General features: G+C 40.7%; 1 protein-coding gene across 21 annotated transcripts in view; it reads right to left on the bottom strand.

Moving 5' to 3' along the window:
• The window catches only part of sox6 (SRY-box transcription factor 6), a 656,189-nt gene extending 640,899 nt beyond the window's left edge, over window positions 1–15,290 (bottom strand). For 7 of the 21 annotated variants that reach the window (XM_070899905.1, XM_070899904.1, XM_070899902.1 and 4 more), the window contains exons 1-2: window positions 14,856–15,290; window positions 13,814–13,986 (exon numbers count right to left, since the gene is read on the bottom strand). The gene's annotated coding sequence lies outside the window, so the exon portion shown is untranslated. The remainder of the gene's footprint in view (window positions 1–13,813; window positions 13,987–14,855) is intronic. The other 14 variants (XM_070899912.1, XM_070899911.1, XM_070899913.1 and 11 more) reach the window with 3 other exon arrangements.
• Between the last annotated feature and the right edge of the window lie 5,790 nt (window positions 15,291–21,080).

Raw genomic sequence — 21,080 nt, 5'->3', positions numbered from 1 at the left:
TGCTCTTTTTTTTGCATTAGAAACAGCACCGCTGTAAATTAAAGGTGAAACATTATCCCAGCTTTAGTTCCAACCTAAATAGACTGAATTTAAAATAGACTTTACAAAGCCTGAATAAGACAGTGTTGGCATTTAATATATATATTATCTGATGATCTTAAAACAAAAATCTATACTATGGAGTTTTGAAGAGAAATATGTACTAGGTTATATATGACTCAATAACTATAATTGCAAATGATCATGATATGAAAAAGCTTCCAGCATTCAGCTACGTAACTATTTTTTTTAGTTCATTTAACTGTTTTGTTTTTCAAAAGAAGGCATGTCGGATTATTTTGTAGTATTTAAACAGTAGTTTTAAAAGAAATTATTTGAAGCTCTCAACATGCTGGCATCTAAAGTCGAGATTCTCTTCCTGGTAACACTGAAAAGCACTCCAGGCAACAGCCCCAACTCAATTACCCAAATGTGCACAAGAAAAAGGCCGAATGTTCAATTGTCACGTTCGAATAGATCAGGATTCTCAGCCACATTATCTGTCTCAGCTTTAAACCAATGAGATACGAATAATCTCCCCAATACTGTATCTGTGTAATATCATCCCTTGTGTCTGTCTCTGCCTGATTTGATGTTCTGAGATGTTAACTGCTGCAATATATTTCCTCCATTAGCCTCATTATAATGTTCAGAGACAATTGCCTCTTCACTAAAGTTTACACAAGGACTGACCTTGTGGGCATGTTTTTTTGTAAAACTATTTTCCTTTGAAAAAGTACATATAGCAGTTAAAACACGGTATGGCTCACACACATGAGAATTATAGCAATGTTTTTTTTTAAATCTGAAAATGAAAACACAAGTAAAATCTTTAAAAACAGATCCGAACACTTAAAAAAAATTTGCTTGGAGATTTATTTTAAAGCAATAAATACATAATTAAACAAAATTAAAATGTTTCAATGGCGTGATGTTGTACCTTTACTTGGGGGATTGTGGAAGGTATATGCTGACCCTGTGTAGTGTTGGAGGGCTGAGAATGGATCAAACGTACAAAGCACACTTGAGCTTTTAGAATGCAGGGCTCTATCAATACAGGGCTCCCAGTACAGCCATCTCTGTTATCGTAATAAACTATCTGCTAATAGAATTATTTAACGCTATGCTGGGTGAAATGCTCTTGAAGAAGGAAAGTGCATTTTACACTATTTAAAAGAAAAACCTTATTGCTAAAGGAATTTATTAGCTTCTAGACATACAAAGATATGTAGATTAGATACTGTATATCACTTAGTCATGTGACACAAAACTCCAACAGGCACAATTATATTTTTAGATAGGATTTATGAGGAGAACGGGTCTGTTTTTATTATTTTAGCATTAGAGCTAGCTCTTATGTTAAATTTAATAAAGCAAATGGCATTCCAGTACTTCCAAACACTGAATTCTACTCCTTTCAAATGGCAATGACAGGATAAAATACCGCAGCTAGGCTTTGCCTTTTTAAGGTGTGAAGTGTTGGTCTGCACAGTTTTTAACATTCCAGACCTAAACATTAAATTTTTAAAACTATGCAAACTGATACATAGCACGGTCGACTGTAGATAAACACATACCTGATGCAAGCTCACAGAATACCAGAGCACCAAATCACTGCTCCCTTAGCATTAGAATACAGCTCACAATGCCTTAGCAAATTGGCTGTGTGTTTATCAAAACTCAGCTGCAATAACTATCACCAAATACCTTCAGTGGATTCCCAAAATTACAACTCACAACAAGTAAAAGGAGAAAGAGTGAAAATAATAAAACCGCAAATAGTATTTCCACTGGGTGGAATTCTGGACCGAAAGCTGTACTGTAGTAAAGGGAAGCATTTAAACTTTATTTAACAGCTGAATTGTGTATTGATAAATTGAGCCCCACTAATGCCAAAGAGGCAAGGTCTGCCTCTGCGGAACAGTGTTAGCTTCAGAAAAATGTAGCTGTGAAATAAATCACTGACAGATTCAGCATTGGTACTTAGAACAATGTCTGTTAGCCTTTGCCCTCTGCTTACACTTGTGGTTGCACTCTAGGACAGCTTAGTAATGCTGTTTTTATGGTGTGGTTAAAGTTGACATGAAACTTTTCCTCAAATGAGAGACATGAGACCAATGAGCACTGTGCTCCCTGTCTGGGATCCCACTGTGCTGCTTATTTGGTGGCCCAATAGGGTTGGAACCCTGAGCTTTACACTGCCTTCAAGGCCAGCTCTGGTGACGCATGAGAATTTGGTTCCCAGACTCCACAGGAGGCATGCAGTTTACATTCTTTACATTGTCGGTGGTGACAAGCATACAACCTGCGTGCTGCCAGTGCCAAATTGTCCAGGTGACACCATACTGAGCTCTGAACGGAAAACACTCTCCAATTGGTGACACAATTCTCTGCTCCAATTCAGTTCACATGTCAGATTGTCAACCCAGCACACAAATTGCAATGTGACATACTTGAAAACATCCCTTTCTGTTCGATTTTATATACAAGGTTATTTTTCTTTTATTACAAGTACCAGTTTGAGATAAGTACCTGCATTGAATAATGAGAGGTCTACAGCCATGAGTTATACTGCCAGTTTCAAATTGTTCTCTAGTCAGGAAAAAAATGAAAACAGCTCTTTGTCTGCATCAGAAAGCTGATCGCACTTTAATGTTAGAGAAAAGCCAGTGGGACAGACTGCTCTACCAACATTTAAAAATAAAAGGAAAAAGGAAACTTGCATTTATATAGCACCTTTCACGACTTCAGCCTGTCCCAAAACACTTTGCAGCCAATTAAGTATTTTTTCGAAGAGTAGGCACTGTAGGAGTTGCAGCAGTCAATTTGCACACAACAAGATCACACAAGCAACAATGAGCGATTTACCAAATAACCTGAATTTTTTTTAGTGATGTTAGTTGAGTGATAAATATTGGCCAGGAAGCTGGGGAGAATTCATCTGCTCTTCAGCGAATAGTGCCATGGGATCTTTTACTTACATCTAAGAGGGCATATGGAGCCATGGTTTAGCATCTCATCTGAAAGACAACACTTCCAACAGCGCAACAGTCCCTTAGCACTGCACTGAAGTGTCAGTATGGATTATGTGCGCAGATCTCTGGAGTGGGACTTGAGCCCAGAACCTTGTGGCTCAGAGGCATGAGTACTACCACTGACCCAAGGAAGACCTCTTCATTACTTTCAAAATATCTTCAGTCCAGAATGGACTTCAACTCAACACAAAAGACGTAGGGTAATAAAACAGGTCGATACCATTTGATGAGGTCAGTGATGAACAGCTGGCTAAAGGGCTAGCTATTGAGCAGGAACAAGCGAGAATCTGCTACTGCCTAAAGAGGTAATGGGACTGAAATTCTGTAGTGCCCCGTTTGGGGGGCGGTAACCAAGTCGAGGCAGGACATCCTGCACCCGGCGCAGGGGTCCCGCCCAGGCTGTGAATCACCCCCGAGAGGAAGTGAAGCGCAATGTCACATGCTCCACTTTCTCTCGGGGGCAGGACTGGGGAATTTACCAGCGCTACACGGATCGCCATGTAATGGTGGCGGGAGAACAGGGGAGGACATGCTGCGAGCTCTGCAATAGGTCACCACTTCTCCACCGAAGTCGAGCGCCGGGCTGCAACATCGCGGCATGGACCCCGCCAATTCATCAATGCAAGGCCGCGACTGGTAAGTGGGCCATGGAAAGAAACTGGCGCACGCACTTTTCCTTTAATTTTCGCCCCGTGAACAGAGTGCGGCCCGGTTCGCGAACCGCAAGGCTGGCATGGAACCTCTCGGGACGCTACCAGAGATCTGCTCCAGGGCCACAACGGGTCACTGCACATGCCGATGACATCAACAGGGCGCTGCCGATTTACGCCTCCGCTAACTCCCGCGAAATTTCACAGAAGGCGGTAACGGTCCCATGCCCCAGGTGAGAAATCGTTAGCGCTGATGGGAGCCGCAAATGACGTGAATTTCTCCCCCAATGAGTTGAATGTCACTTTATTCTAACTGAAGTGATAATGTGATATCTGCTTGCATGCATGCATAGTGCTCTGTTAAATGTTTTCATACTGTGGACAGGACCATCCATACTCTCAACAGACATATTAAAAATAAGTTTGTAAAGTGCCTGGAGGTCTGACAGACTGCCTGAGCACTTTTTAAACCTGCCTTGTCACTGCACTGGGGTTATGCTCCATTCAATGTCAAGCTCAAGTGTTTCCAGGTGACCTCCCTCAAAGGGTCTCGGTGCTACAATGCAGAATCAGATCACGGCCTGACTCCAGAATTACACTGAAACATTAGGAGTGGAAACGGTCACCGAAATGACAGTATAACTGCACCCTCTATCATTCAAATGACTATTTCTATTGGAGTGCTCCAGATGTGATTAATATAAGGATCACATCGCTATTCAGTGTAACAATGTTGAAATGCCTGAAAGTGCCTTATCCAGACTCTGATGAAGGCTTCAAGATAATGGTTTGAAGTATTAACATATATATTTTTTTAAGTAAATAAAAATGACATTGTACTAAATAATAAACTATTATATATGAGGATGAATTTAGATTATCATAACAAATCCCTACCTGTGAATAAAATTATAGCCTAGAAATTATACAGTGAGATCTTAGTGTACATTAATGCTTAAGTAGTGTTCAAAGCAGTTTAAAGTCTCCATTAAAATAGAGGACAAAGGAATTTCATACGAATATGCGAAGCATTCACACTAACCTCACACAGCATAAGTTTTAGACTTACATTTATATTTCAATACTTTACAGTTTCCCATAGAAATGGCTGAGATTTTGGTCAGAGGTGTTAAGCCTTTAGGTGAAGTGGAGACTGAGAGTAGATGAATAATGTTCACTATGTACAATATTTTTTTGCACTCTTTGCACAGCTGAAGCCAGGAACTTCACTGAAAGCACATTTTTGCTGGCCCAACAGCCATTAAGGCTCCTTCTCTTTTACAGAATAATCTAAAGCTGTTGATGAGACAAAATATTTATGCAGCCTGTGGACCTGACTGTATAATAGCCTGAATGTGTGTAGAAGTATTTTGTATCATACTGGAGTACTGTCTGTACAATGGAATTGCTCATAAATATCACTCCTATCATTACAGGTAACAGACTTTTTAAATGACAGATTAATTTTTTTTAATGCTAGTCTAGATATTCTCTTTTACAGCATAGAGCAGTATCCGATGCACTTTAATGATGTAGTTCGATGCACACTAATGTTAAGATGTCAAACATTTTTTGTGGATGCACAAGATGTGACATTATATGGGAGGGATCACACTGGTCATGGAGTCACCACAAGTGTTTAAGTATTGATAAACAGCCCATTAACAGGGCACTTATTACATGCTAATGTGAATGACGGGCAGGGCCTTAACCAGGTTCTGTCAGCTATGTCACAACAACTTCCCATGTGATTATTACCTACCAGGCCCCGCTTGAAATAGAAGGGGATTTTTTTGAATGCATCAACATATGTTAAGCCACTGATTTACAATGCTGTGCCGATGGTTATATCAAGTCCTTTGGTTAATTAAAATTTGATAGACCCCAATAATCTCAGTCTGTACAGACTGAACTCAAAAAACGTGATGGCAATTATTTTCCACGGGAATGTCACCCGCCATAACTATAATTTGCCCTAACACAGCACTTTTATTTGCCCTAATACAGCACTTTTAATGGAGAGAAGTATCCCAAGGTGTTTCACAAGGGGGAAATTGGGAAATAAGCAGGAGTTAAGAGAAAGATTAGGGGAGGTTGATAAAGGCATGGCTGAAGAGACAACATTTTAATGAGGTTTTTGAAAGTGGGCAATGATATACCATGGAAGGCGGAGGGTTCAGAGGGCTAACAAGTGAATTCCACAGTTCGGGTACATGGTGCCTTAATAGTGAAGTATCTGTGATCAATTACCAGACATTCAAAGGGGTTCAGATAATATTGTAACTTGTGCTGCAGTTTATAACCATATTTAGAACCAAGGCTGCTGCCTTCAAATCGTTCCTGTGTATCTATTATTTTCACGACTTGCATATACAGTACTGTAATGTTCACAAGTGTTCTTATTCAATCTGAGAGATTTTTATCTGTCAATCTCCCCATGTCATTACTGCATGATGAAGTTTACACTGAATGATTAATGATTGTGACATCATTATTGCAGGTTTATTAATAGTAATTTTCAGCTTCCTAATGCCTCCGGGTAAATGCACTATCTAGTGTCATATTGAGCCAGATAGGTCAGGCCGCATCGGTGGAGAGAGAAACAATCTGACAGAAGGTCATCGATCTGAAACGTAACACTTTCTCTCTCTCCGCAGATACTGCCTGACCTGCTGAGTATTTCCAGCATTTTCTGTTTTGATTTCAGATTTCCAGCATCCGCAGTATTTTGCTTTTGTAAGACAAGGTACATAAGAACATAAGAAATAGGAACAGGAGCAGGCCATACGGCCTCTCGAGCCTGCTCCGCCAATCAATACGATCATGGCTGATCTGATCATAGACTCAGCTCCACTTCCCTGCCCGCTCCCCATAACCCTTTATCCCCTTATCTTTTAAGAAACTATCTATTTCCGTCTTAAATTTGTTCAATGTCCCAGCTTCCACAGCTCTCTGAGGCAGCAAATTCCACAGATTTACAACTCTCTGAGAGAAGAAATTTCTCCACGTCTTTGTTTTGAATGGGCGGCCCCTTATTCTAAGATCGTGCCCTCTAGTTCTAGTCTCTCCCATCAGTGGAAACATCCTCTCTGCATCCACCTTGTCAAGCCCACTCATAATCTTATACATTTCGATACAATCACCTCTCATTCTTCTGAATTCCAATGAGTAGAGGCCCAACCTACTCAACCTTTCCTCATAATTCAACCACCTCATCCCCGGAATCAAAGGCAGGTCTTGGGTTCAATGCCTGGTTCGTCCTGAATTATCTCATCTCAGCTAGGGTAGGAGGCGGATTCAACAATTGATTCTGTGCCCTAGGCTAGAGAGGGGGAGGAAAACCTTTCAAATCTCATCCCTATCCAGTGACCCCTGCTGGACAATGCACATCTGGACACTATGAAAACAGGATTAGGTTCAGTTGTGATGCTCTTCATGATCAAACTGCCTGCCACCACTCACATATTTGCTGAGATGATGGAGAGTGGTCACTGTACAGTTATACTCCGGCAGGAATGGTCTGTGTGAGAGGTGGGGAGAATATTGGAAAAAATATGTAGTCACTCAACTGACATGTGCTATAACCAGAACACATGGGAATGTGCCATGGGGTACAATCTATATCGCACTCATGACAGTGACCATAATTCACTGACAACATTGTGGCTTTATGAGTTGTCAAGTCTAGCCATTTGTGGGATACAAATCACAATCCTTAGATGGCATACCACGGTAGGCTTCCCTAGAAATATATCTTCGGTGAGTTATGAGGCTTGAAATGCATTTGGTATATAGCATCACCTGTGGTGTCACCTGCCTATTTGATACCAATACACAAGAAGAAAAATCAGACTTAAGCCAAAATAATTTAATGTTGCACCATTACACTTTTTGTGTGATACATTTAATTCATCACCTGAAATTGCTCCAACCCCCAGTAGCTGACCTGTAACCACCAGTACTTCACCCTACAGTTATAAAGCTCCATTTGTTTCTTTCCAAATGTAACCCACACTTAGAAGGGCAACATTTATCATTATTGTACCACCAAGGGTTCGTCACGGTTCAAATGGAAATACTATGAAAACGTTCCACACCCAGCATTAAACTTTATTGAAATCCCAGTGACAGCACTGATCACTACATTTCATTCTACTAAACTCTTGGATTAAAACTCTAATTAGGACGGGGGAAGACTTATTCCTTGCAGAAAAAAAAACATTTTCACTACTGCCTATTAATTAACATCAACAGACAACCCCAGTTGGCATTGGGTGACTTCCGTGGGCAAAAGAACAGAGGCTAATCATTGCTATATATCACAGGTTTGGCACAGGGTGGAGCCTTTACTTTACCAGTCAAAAGGATTCCCAGCTTAAAATAAACATTCAGTCCAGTTAATAGCAACCGCAACTTTCAGTCTATAAACTGAATTGTTGGCCCTTGGGTCACAGAATTGACCTCAGGTGTGCAATAATATTCTCAGCCTTCGACTTTGAGTATTATAACGCACTCTTAATCACTCTGCAACCCTTGGGTCAATAGTGTACTGCTATAGCCCTCAATGCAGTCAATATCTGGAGAATATATGTCATGCTTTTTGATGAACTCAATATATTCTATTGGATTACAGGTTAAATAAGGCAGAAGAGTTAAGTGCTACCTAAATACTGCAGTTTTTAATGCAGCTGTATGACTGTGTGCACAAGGTGCAGCCTTGGGATCTATCTGTTAATTACTATTGAATTCTCTGTGGATTACAGAAGCATATTTGCATCATATCAAGAATACACACACATATATAAAATCATCTTCAGAAATGGGCACTTTCTCCCTAAGGTGTAAATAATTAAACATTATTCCGTTTGTATACCTCGTGTTTTTGCTTATGATTAGTCTTCTATTACAAACTTGAGCATTGCATGTTTAATAAGAAATATGATTTGTCAGCAACTAATTACTTACACGTGTTAATGAAGTCAAGATTGCTCCAATTGTATTTCAACTGCTTAACAAAAAAGTCAAACCATCAAATAGAATAGAAACAACTTGGGTTACATATAGCTGATGATTGCTTTTTATTACATTCGAGTAATAAATCTTGTAGGCTTGATCATGTCGTTAGGCAACAGAGCATTTTTTGCCACATAAGAGGAAAACCTAAGAAAATTCTCAGAGTTTGTAGCTGTTTCTTATTTTCCCGCAATATATACTAACGCTGTGTTTAAAATTGCGCAAACCTTGATATATCTTTAAAGACAAGTAAACTAGTCTGTATGTTTTCAAAATAACAATTGTATTTTTGTATCTGCATCTACTCCCAGAAATGTTCTAATAAATCGTTGCCAGCTCCAAAATGTTTGCACTTTCGATGGGGTTAGGTTACATTCACCACAATAGGGTAGAAATATAATTTTCCAAACTTTGGGACCTGCTTTGGAGAAGCCGGCAGTAGAGAGAGAGAGTGCCCTTGGCTCTTTCCCTCACACACAGGGCCAGTTGGAAAGTGTGTTCCACGGCTCTGCTGCCTGCTTCCACTGCACTACTGCTGCTGATGCCTCGGTCTCTGCAGCCTGCAGAATGAACGGATCTGTGGCTCGCGCCGTTGGCAGAAGTCTGAACCTTGCAACAACAACAACAACAAAAAACACATGCACCCTCCTCCCCGAGCGTTCGGCAAGCCCAGGAGGATAAATCGCCAAAGCTTCACCAAATCTGAGCTGCTGCTCTCTGAACAAAATCACACACAGCAAGAACACTTAAAAAAATTAAATCAATCGGTCCTCAAATAAGAATATTTCCATGTATTTCTCTAGAGGAGGGAGAGAAAAAAAACTTGGGCTGCAACTTTGTATTCTAGTATTTTTTTCCAAGTGCGATTTAAATGTGATGGGACCTTGGGTTATCCGAGATTTGTGTTGGGTGCTTAAATCTCGGATGTTGCAAGGCTAAATGACAGTGAAGTACACGAGGTTGGGTCGAACAGCCCCAACACCACACTGTCCTTTCAGACCCACTCGCTGTGATGCTCTGACTTGTACCCGCTGTGATAGGAAGTGCGAGCTTCTGTCAGCGAGCCCCGACCTCTCCCTCCGCCCACAACACTGCCCGGCTCGCTGTCAATTCCTCTTTCACCTTATCATAGATCCATTTTAGCACAATCTAACTGTATTTCTCTACAGTAGAAGTATTTTTCGGCTCATTTTCTTTCTCCGTGGTACATTTGATATTTTGTATATTCTATTCTAATTAAATTGACCCTAATTCTGCTCCTATTTTATGTTCCTGTACATTTGTTTTCTCCCCAGTTTCCCTGTTGTCCATTAAGGTGTACCAGTTCCCCATTTTTTTCTACTTATTTCTTTTTGGCTTCTCCTCTCCCTTTCCTCCTTTCTCCCTTCCATTCTTTATTGAGCTCATTTCGGTCGCCGTGCCGGGCTATGACCATCTCTGCCCAGTCAGAAAGGAGCGAGCGCGGGTTGAATGGGCGCAGCAAATGAAGGCGCTTCAGGATGCATATAGGTGGGCCCCACTTTTCCGTCAAAAGAAAATACAGTGTTTGTGCAGTACCTGCAGTTCTTAAAGCAGAGCACTGTGATATCTGTAGCCCCGAGCAGTTTCCAAGGGGAATCCATCCCGGCTCCGGATGGAATCTGGGAATAGGGGGACTATAGGCTCCGATTGTACACCTCAGGTGAAATATTTCAAACTACAAAAATATTTTAAAAGTAAACACCGCAAAAGCAACTTGCAAACCTACCAGTCTGACCTGAAATAACTGGAGTAAAATGAACCTACAATAGTTTGGATTATGCCCGTCCCAGTCTATGTTCTAGCGGTGCAGAAAGTCAATTAACCCTAGAAATGCTGGCGTACATCAGGAGAATGAAATGTTCAGAACTGACATTTGAATTCAATGTCACACTTGGACGATGCTTTTTTCAATTTTGAAGAAATAGTTCTCCTCTCTCCTCCCCCCCCCCCTCCCCACAGCAAAATAAAATAAGTGTAATTTTCATATTTAAAATGATAAGTTTACCATTTACTGGGGCCCCATCTGATGACATGAATTATTTTTAACGTATCTCATTTTTACCAAGTACAACTCTCGCTGTGTGACTGTCAGTAAAAGTATTCACTTTTAATCGTAATAACTAAGCAAACTGTTAGTTGGAGCAATATAACCCCGCCATGCTGCAGCACCTCGTTTTTAAATCATAGTTTTAAATAAATGTACATTTTCAACCCCCACCCAGGATCCCTGCGCAATTGGTCTGATCTATAAGCCATAAACTTTAGCAAATGATTACGTCGATCTACTAGCACCAAACCAAAAAACAAAGGGGCTTTAGTTTATGTCCTGCTAGTTAATAATGAATGCCTTTAGAATATTGTTTTTACTTTAAAACTTCAAAAGGTTACTGTCCTTTTAATTCCCTTTACCTTTAAATTATTCAGCATTTCATTTCATGTAAAATTTGGCGAGGATGTTAAACTGTATCTTGCTGATGGTCCCTCTCCAATTTTGCCTTTGATTCATAGTCTCATTAAGTACAATTTGTGCTTTAAATTAGACATGTTTCTTGGGCAAACAGTAATGATGTTGTTGCAGTTTAACTCATTCAAAATGGGCGCACTGTGCTCATTTTAACAATATTTATATACTGTAGCTTGGCTGGGGATTGAAATGTAAGAGATTTTGAACTCTAGGTTGATTTGCAAATGATCACATGTCAAGTAACAAATCTGAAGAAACCCCTGTTAAAATGATATGCGAAACCAGATTATTGCTTTAAAAAATGTCTTGATTGAACAGGACGGTAGCCAGCAGTAATCAATACAACTGAACCGTCCACTGGGAGAAGTAAAATCATTTCAAAATTGTTCACTGTTTATTTTAGTTTTGTAGCTGTCCCTGGATTTCCTTCACTATTAATTTCTAACGTTGTCTGCAATTTTTATTAGTTATTCTAATATCCAGCATGTATCCCGCCTGTCACACAATGAAACTTCAGGTTATAAAATGCTAATATAATTGCACCAAAGAACTATGATATATTAAGATACATTTCAAACTTTTGTCAAATCATGCTTAAAATCAAATTATATGAACCTATAATTTAAAGTTGCACGCCTCATTGCGTACTATATAGAATATGAACTAAGCTAATGGTCTTTCGCAGTTGCACAGCCTATATCAGTCAATAATTTAAATATCACATTCTTGCTTTTGACTCATAACTTTAGCCTCGAAGCTCCTCGGTAGGTGTTTATTAAGTGAACTATATACTGTCTTAATCAAGTGTCCCTGCTGTTCACGGCGTTTGGCTGTGGAGGTTGAAGAATGTGAAAAGAGAATTTCCCAAGACTGAGTGGAGTCTCTTCTTAAGACGCCTCTATTGAGATCCCAGACATTGCAGTTTAGCCCTGTAGTATGGGCACAATCTGCTGAATTTGCAATCTAATTTTAAATGTGCCATTTGGACCTCCTTTCAGCTTCAGTGCCACCATACCTTATGAGGGAAGTTACTTTAACAGCAAGCAACAAGTCAGACAGCTGTTCAAAACAAAATGCCATTACCAGCTCAACTTTTCCCTAACACTGGGACTAGCTAGGGTATTGTTTTACAAACAGCCTTACAGACTTGCTTGCATTATGTATAACGAAGAATGGTTATTAAATGAAGTGTGCCCAAACAATTTAGGAAAACGGTCAATAGAATCTATCTTCATAATTGTGTGCTGTGCAGAGAAATCATATGAAAACAAACATGACTAAACATGGTTTTTAAAGACTGTTGTTAGCAGAAGATTGTTTCTAGTACATGCGCCATGCAAATGTTTTCCTGCGAGATTCTCATAATACAAGTTACTTATTCCGAATAAATTCTCAATTAGTCATTTCAGCATATACAAACATTAGAGTATTATATATATATATATATATATATATATATATTCATATATATATTAATCTACATTTGTCGTGTCTGTTGAAATTACTAATATACAGTTTTAATGTATTTAACAACTCACCAATATAGTCTCAGCGAGGTGTTTACTTTTGGGTCAACTATTTAACAACCTCTATTTCTGAATCACAAATGCACATCACAAAGAGAAAAAGGTACATTTAAATCATGTACAGAAAGGTCTAGCTATGTCACTATGGCCGTTTTTAAATCACGCGAAGCTGACAATTCTTAAGGATATTAGCATTAATTGTGAAAGCGGTGTGTGCGTTACGTTATATACATGGGAGAGATGTAACATTGTAGATGACTGCTAAAACCTTACAATAAACAGATGTGATGTGGTTAAACACGCTGCTTATCTGCGCTCAACATGCGAGTTCTTTTTTATTTCTGGTGAAAGTTTTGACTCAGTATTTTGGGAAACACCTCTGACCCAAGAGTCAGAAAGAGCTAATCTCTTCTCCCCAGACAACTTTCACATTCACTCTCTCCCCCCCTCCCCTCCCCCTCAGGGAAAACAGTAACAGGCACAACACTAATTGTCTTTTCAAATGTCCCCTTCTTTCCCTTTCTCCAACCAAAAAAGTGTGAATAAAGGAAGGCCAGCAATCAGATCGATAACATCAGAGCTTCTGACTGTTAAACAGGCAATGCCCCATTTAGAGATACCGGTTAACGCTTTCCTTTCACTGAATTCGCGGAACGGTCACTGCAATGGGACAGTTCCTTTTTAAAGATTTCAGAGAAAATAAAGGTACGTTAATCACATTGCACACTACGACGTCATCTGACGGGGCCCACAGAAAGAGATAGCCCAAATTCTTATTAATGAAGTGCGTAAAGTTTTTTAAATGTATGCCAGTGCACGCAATATTAAAACTTTTTAAAAAATTGGATACACGCTAAACAAAATATAAGTAAATTAAATATTCTGATTTTTAAAAATGAGAGTGTGTTTAAAAGTGTAAAACTGTATAAAACGTTCTAAATAATAGTTATTGTCATCTAATCGCTGTCCCCACGGTTTTAAAAAAAATCGCAGTGTCCTGCATTGCACCTACTGTTCGAAAACAATTTTTATCAGTGTTGTTTCAAAGTAAATTTTACGACTCACGTTTGGCCCCTGTAGTTGACAGAAGTGGGTGATCGCGCCAAGGAAGCCTGCTATATGGACAGGTCGGGTATTGTCTCCTTATGGGTCGGTCACTGGATGCCTGTTTTATTTTAATTTACGTGCTTGTGCATTCTTCTCAGGTCAATTTGCATGACCCTCCCCGACAGAAGTAACTAAAAAAGAGATTATCTCAGACGAAGGCGGGAATGGGTAAAACCGCAAAGTGTGGCGACTTTATGAACATTTAAAACAATAATAATTTTGGTGGTTTAACATGAACATCAGACAGCGTTTTAAAAGTCCAGATTGCAACTTTATAATTCTGCACTCTGAGCCTTTGCACAGCCGCTGCTTAACATCTAGTACCGCTGTGTGGACAGAGTCGAAATTGCCGCCCTTACCGGGGAACTGTTGCTAAATGTTAAAAGACAGCACGGTTCAACATCAACTAAAACTTCATGTTATCCATTCAAGGTGATGTGGTGCGTTATCATTTTCACCCAAAAAAATCACAGCTTTTCCGAAAATCGTGTTTTCCACTTGTGTTTGGAGACGAGTCAGGATTTCTCCCTCCCTCCCAGCCCAGAATGCAGGGCAAACTCTGTGATTCCCAGCGTACGGGGATAATCGTCTTCTAAAGCGTGCGGCTTGGCAGGAAGAGTAGATCGCGGACGGAAAGAATAGTGGGGGGGGGGGGGGGGGGAGAGACTTCTTTCGTGCATGTGTGCAGAGCAGAAAGACCCCAATCTGCAATAATTCGCATGGCTTTAAAAAATATATATATTATAGCTGATTAAATAGGGGGGGGGGGGGGGGAGGGGGAGAGAGAGCAACCTCTAGGCGCGCTGTCCTTTCCGCACAAACTGACCCTAACCAGATCGCAACAACAGGGGGAAAAAAATCAGCTTCCAGCCACAGCACAACCCTTAAGTAGAAACCCGTAGAAATGTACACGAGCAACTGACGCCAGACACAACAAGCAACACACACACACACACACACACACACAGAAACAAAAACACAGGGGGTTTTGCCCGGTTACCTTAGTAGCCAGTCTGGCGAGAAGCAGCTCCTTGCTATCCCGTGTCGTTAGACGTGTCTAATTTGTTTTTTTTACAATTCTAAAACAATATTTATATATTAAAAAAAACACAAAAGAGCTGAAACGAAGAGCTTAAAGTCAGCTGGAGCTTCCCCAGGCCATGGAGAGGGGGTTGGAGGGGGTGGGGGTCCGGATCGCTGGCAGAAGTTGCCGATGGGCTGCCGAAAAAAAATATTGCTATTCTCTGTGAAACAAGTGAAGGCGATGGTTAGTGCTGTCAATCTTGGCGATCAATTCCAGCGGCCATGTCGCAAGTATTCAAAGCATTTCCCGTCGTGCAACATCAGAAAGTGAATGGCCAGGGCATTGATCTTACGGCTCCCCCCTCGCAACCAGCCTTGATGTCTACTGCTCCCAGGACCAGCGCAAGAGAGAGAGAGAGAGAGAAAGAGAGAGAGAGAGATACATACACACACACACACACACACACACACCGAAGAGAGAGGGAGGATTGAGGCGAGAGGGGAAGAGATCGGAGAGCCACTGGGCCAACTCATGCTACATACACACACACAACACAACACAGCCAGCTACTAACATACACAGGCTGGCCAGAGAGATTGCAGAACTTCGCAAACGCGAACTAGTGCAACTGCAAGCGAACTCAACTTCCCCTCTCTTTCCGATCCTCGCACAGATCTACCGATCGCATTCAGTTTAGAAAACCGGCCAATTTCCGCGTCAATTTCCGAGTCGATATTCCAACAACTTTGGGGGAAAAAAGCTATTTCAAAAGAAAAAAACGGCCACATTATAAACACGCCTGCTGGCCTTTGGGAAAACGTACTGATCTCCAGATACCTATTGTTTATACGGACAGTGATAATCATTGGAGATGGAGGGACCGGGTCGATCTCCGCGGCTGTGATAAGAGCACTGAGATTATTGATTGAACTAATCGGCAACCGGCGTTTGCCGGAGCTGCTATTCGCATCGCGAAGCACGCATGAGAAAGCGAACACTAAGAAATACGCGCCGATCATCTGGTGTATAACATTTTTTTACTGATACTGTGCAACTCGGAAATCTGATAGAGTTGCACATTAACCCTCTATCTGCCACCTTTAGGGGATTTTCTATCGGTCCAATGGAAGTCAATGATCTCGCTATTTTTCTCATCGAAACTAACATTAATGACATTTAAGGGGAAAAATAGTACCAGATACTCCAGTCTCTCAGTATCGCGCTGCACGACTCTCTGGTACACACATTCAATTGAACCAGCGTCATGTAACACTTCTAAAACCTTGCTTTTTAAAAAAAAGATTGGAACTTCAGTGCCCATTCTGGTTATATAACTAAAGTTAAACCTATTAATGCCAGCCGGTATCAAGATCGCTGTACCTGCATACAACAACCGTATCAATGAAACTGACACCTAACTAGTAATGTAATAAATCTGTATTACATTTCAGTGCAACAACCATAAGGTTACACAGGTTATATGTACATCCAGTACCCCCAACCCTGAAATAACACTGCTTTGATTTCAGACAGATATGGCAAACCGCGTGTGTGCTGGTCCTCGTGAAACGCCCCGGCTACCCCTTGCCCTGGCAACTGTTATTAATACAGATAAACTCCCAACTCTCTGGTCTAAATGATGCCGAATAGCAAAACCTTAATTATCTACTGTTGTTGATATGCACGCACTGAAGTCGCTTTTTAACATCAGGCAGATTGCACAGGAAACGAAGTTAGGCAAATCGTAACAGGTACGGGCAGAAAAACTAGCGCGCGGATCAGTAATCTGCTTATTCCAAATGTAATAATGATATTATACTCACACACAATGCAATAAAGACATTATTAGACCTGTATAACCCAAATTGCTGTATATAACACATTAGCGTATATTAGTGTCAGATTGATACAAAATGTAACACTGCGTGAATCGCTCAGCAGGTTGCCTACATCAAAGATAACTATTTAACATATCGGTATCTTGATCGTCATCTTAACCAGGCATATACGCATGCAGGCTGTTAGGCTCCGGGCTCAGACACACAGCATTAACACTACACACAGTGGAAGGGCTTTATTTTATAATAAAGTTTAATGCTGTCTCGACCTTAAAGGAATCCTTGTAGAGCAACATTTGTACTTATTCTGTGAACTTCATTGAAATGTTAAATCTCAAGTAAGTACTTAAACATGTGTTTTTACAGCCAGGCATATTCTGATTTTTTTCCCTTGACCGATATTATTTTTATATTAATATTTATTGAGCTTGTGCGCTAAGCAGTAATGAAATATGACTAGGGATGGCACGCAGTTCGGGAGTCCAGCTTATGCACACGGGTCCCTTCTTAATTCCGATTTATAGATTTCTAAAACTTCCAATCAAACTCTTCAATCAAATGAACTCGGACCTGGACAGTCTGTCCGCCCATACTGCGACCCAACCTCACGTTATCAGATCGAAGGCATTGCTTCCAACCCCGCTCTTTTAGGGCACTGTCCAGATCATCACGCTAGAAGCAAGTTCAGAGGGGCAAAAGATTTATCCAACTTAATATAAAAACATAACTATATTTAATATCGCACCCCGGAGCCTGTTGAATATTCCAGAAATATGTAATTTTCCTGCTAGTCATTTTATGTTCTGATACAGTTTGCATGAAGTTCCCACTAAATGGAATTCCCTGGGTCAAAAATGTCAAAGGAGAATTATACTCAAACGCAACGATTATGGAGTCATCTGATTACATGTGGAGGGGTTGTACTGATTGTTTAAATATAGAAGACTAGTAACGAGGACTTCCTGGCGGTGGTCAGTGTGGGTTAGAGGAAACTCCTTTCATACTAGTTCATCTTATTATCATCTTAGGAAAGGAAATATAAGCAATAGGTTTTACCACGTACAATCGATCTTTGTTAAAAGTGCAGTTTGTAAATAGTTGAACTCCCAGAATTCGGGCCAATAAAGCGTCTGTCACCTCGGGTCAGGTCGATATGATAACCCTGTTTGGGGGCAGAATGGGAGTGAAATAAAGCGGTATTCTATGGGAATGTGGGTTGAGTGTTCGAGGGGGCAACAGTCTCGGTCTTTCTCTTTCAAACGAGCTTCCTTTTAATGTCCTAACTTTTTTTTGTTCAAAGAAAGCACCCAGACACTATTCGAAAGAAGGGATCAAATCTGCTCAGATCCGCACTGGTGGTTGATTTGTGGCGTCTCCCGAACACCACCGGATGGTACATGTGCTCGCACTACCGTGCAGCATTTAGGAGCAGATGAGGAATGAAGGGAGCCAGGGAGCGCGGCATAGTGTTCTCAAAACACTGATCAGATTATCGATCGATTATTGATTGGGTCAAAAGTCAGCGATTTCCACCCTCTCCCCGATCAAAAGTACCGATTTAGTTGGTTAAAGCGAAGTTTCCTGAATTTCACGCTGCGAGCTCGGTGCAGCGGCCAATCCCGAGCAGCTCCGACCCACTCTGTTGCTCAGCTCCTGCTTAAGGCAGTTTGAGGAGGCTGGACGTTTTAAAGAAACTTTTACTTCGCGGCATTACCCTTGAACCTGACATCCCGTGTCAATTTCACTCAATCCAGGGTCAGCCATGTGTCCCTGGCGTTTGACTCGGAGCGTGTGTTTGCAGGTACGCGAGTGTGCGAGTGTTTATATACACGGGTGGCTGTGTTTGTATATGTGAGTGAGAGTATTTATTCGTGTATGTGTGTGGGTGTAGCTTCAAGCCGCTGCGCGCTAGAGAATGAACGGCTGCTCGGTCTGACATTCAAACTTTACCAAATTGACAACCATATCCTTTTAGAAATTGACTGCCGTAACAGATTCTCATCAGGCAGACTGCCAGTATGAATCGATTGTAAATTCGGTGCTCAGACAGACACGCTCTCTTTGCACATAATTGCGGAAAGGTAAGTCCGACTCACAACAGATCACCGAGAGTTAAAATAAAATCCCATCCCAGTCTGTAGAGAGGTACCGTGTTATGATTTTTTTTTAGACTCGATCGCAGTTTGGCTTGTAAAATATGTCCAACTTGTATTAACCGTGCAAGTGTCCGCTGTTGTCACCGGTAAATTGGGTGTAATCGATACGGTTCGCCCTCCCTCTTCCACACACAACTAGTACATTAACATTTGACCTCCCGCCTCCTCACGTTTATTAAAAACATTTTGTTTTTAAATTCCTCGATAAGAACGATCATATAGCTTGCTTGGCTGGACTGTGGTGCGTGAAGGTGCAAAGTCCTACTCAGTAGATGGGACGTGTGAAGGAATGTGACAGGAAAGCTCTAAAGTGAAAGCTACCAGGAGAGTTGCTGGTGATCTTGAAGGAACTGAAATAAGCAAATTAAATTCATATAATTAAGAAGCAACACATATTTAAGTTGAAGAAACTTACCTACAAGTGTTCATTAAATGTGTTTGGCCTCTGATTTTTTGATAGGGCGCTCAGGTAAAGTGAGCGCTCAGGTTAACAGTTTAAACAGTGGGGTCCTGTTTATTAATCATTGTTTACTTTTTGCAGCTTGACAATAGCCCCAATGAGTACAAGAGACGGGGAGTAAATCTTATTCAGCAAGACAAAAAATGCTGAAATGATATACAAACAGTTCAAATACAACTATTTATGTAAGCATTTTGACCGCAAACTCACTGCAAAATAAAAGAAGCACGAAGTATTTTTTTTAAAGCAGCGCGAATAAAAGATTTCCTTTGGAATGCAGATGTTACCTATCCATAAAACAAGCTCAGAAGAATTTTAGTTTATATATGGTAAGGATTCAATAAGTGAAAATAAAAGTTGGATCGTTGCCTCTTGCACGATGGCACCAGACACACAGCTACACAGTACTGTAAATAACATTGGCATGCTAATAATAGGATGGCTGTACTTACAAGGAATGAGGGCTGGATGCTGTTGGAAAAGCAGTTTGTGCTAATGGAAGAGTCATCCAGGCCGGTGTGAGAGGAGTGGCACTGACAGGCTGGAGGTTTACCTTTACCAGCTGATTCTTCAGCGTCAGCTCCCCCTCTCTTCCCCCCCCCCCCCCACCCCCAGCTTCTGCCTTTCATTTTCACATTCTCTTTGTTCTATTACACACGCGTCACCATCCTGCACCAAAAAAATGAATAATTAAATCAAACTGTGCATTGGCTGCAAGGCATTCAACCCATTCCACTTACCGGCAAACTCCAGGACAATAATGGTTCTTTTTAAAAAAAAATAAAAAAACTGATAGAAAATGAATCAAAAAAGCGAGTCGTGGAAAAGTAAGACTGCTTGTCAGTTTCACTGAACTAATTCACTGGAATTGGAATTGCACCGAATGGGTTCTGAAGGTGGAAAATAAGTGATCTCAGCCGTGTTCACTTTTACTGACGAGACACAACTGCCAGAAGTGAAATTAACCAGACACCAGGACTTGCAACAATAACAAGAAAAAAAGTTACTAACTTGAAAGGATTTCTGCAATATATATGTGCCTATGAAATAAATAAAGCGGGAAGTGCTAAATGAAACACCCGCCCCCAAAAATATCAGATAAAGTCGTTTCACTTACTGGTTAAAAAAAATACTTTTAAAAACCGGTGTTTAAAGAAAAGCCTGATGGTCAGTTTCACCCGAGTGTCCATAAGGGATAGCTGTATCCTCATAACTAGTTTTAAATGCAGGAAATGGGAAATCAATCCAGTTTAGTTAGTGGCAATATACAGGATAAAGGCAGTGCAGATACATCAGCTAGTTTATAAGAACACTCAGATTGTTGATTTCACTGAATTGTTATTAAAGGTTCTCTGAAAGGATTGAATGGAAAGGCGCTACACATCGGACCATTGCAACAAGTTCACAAATGCAGCAATGCATCAGCATCTCACACAGTGATCCTGTGAAATAAAGCAGTGGGAGAGTAAGGACAGTAAAATCACTCCATCTTGTAAAATATGGTTAATGCTGGGCTTATCATGCAGACACATGTTTTTTGGGGGTTCGCTGCTTGGTTGTTACGTCATTGATAAGCAGAGTAGAACAATGAGTTCGAAGTTCTAACGAGGGTTTCGGAAGTTATTGAAGATCTTCACATAGATAAAATATTAAGCAAAGCACACGCAGATCTTTGCAAGTGTCTAAAATCTAAGAGGCATTGGTGCCTACAAGGAACCCCAACAGCAGCCTTTCATGTTTCCTCAGA

This window comes from Pristiophorus japonicus, chromosome 14 (assembly GCF_044704955.1).
Source record: "Pristiophorus japonicus isolate sPriJap1 chromosome 14, sPriJap1.hap1, whole genome shotgun sequence".
Classification (NCBI taxonomy): domain Eukaryota; kingdom Metazoa; phylum Chordata; class Chondrichthyes; family Pristiophoridae; genus Pristiophorus; species Pristiophorus japonicus.
This window is presented reverse-complemented; position numbering and strand designations above follow the sequence as displayed.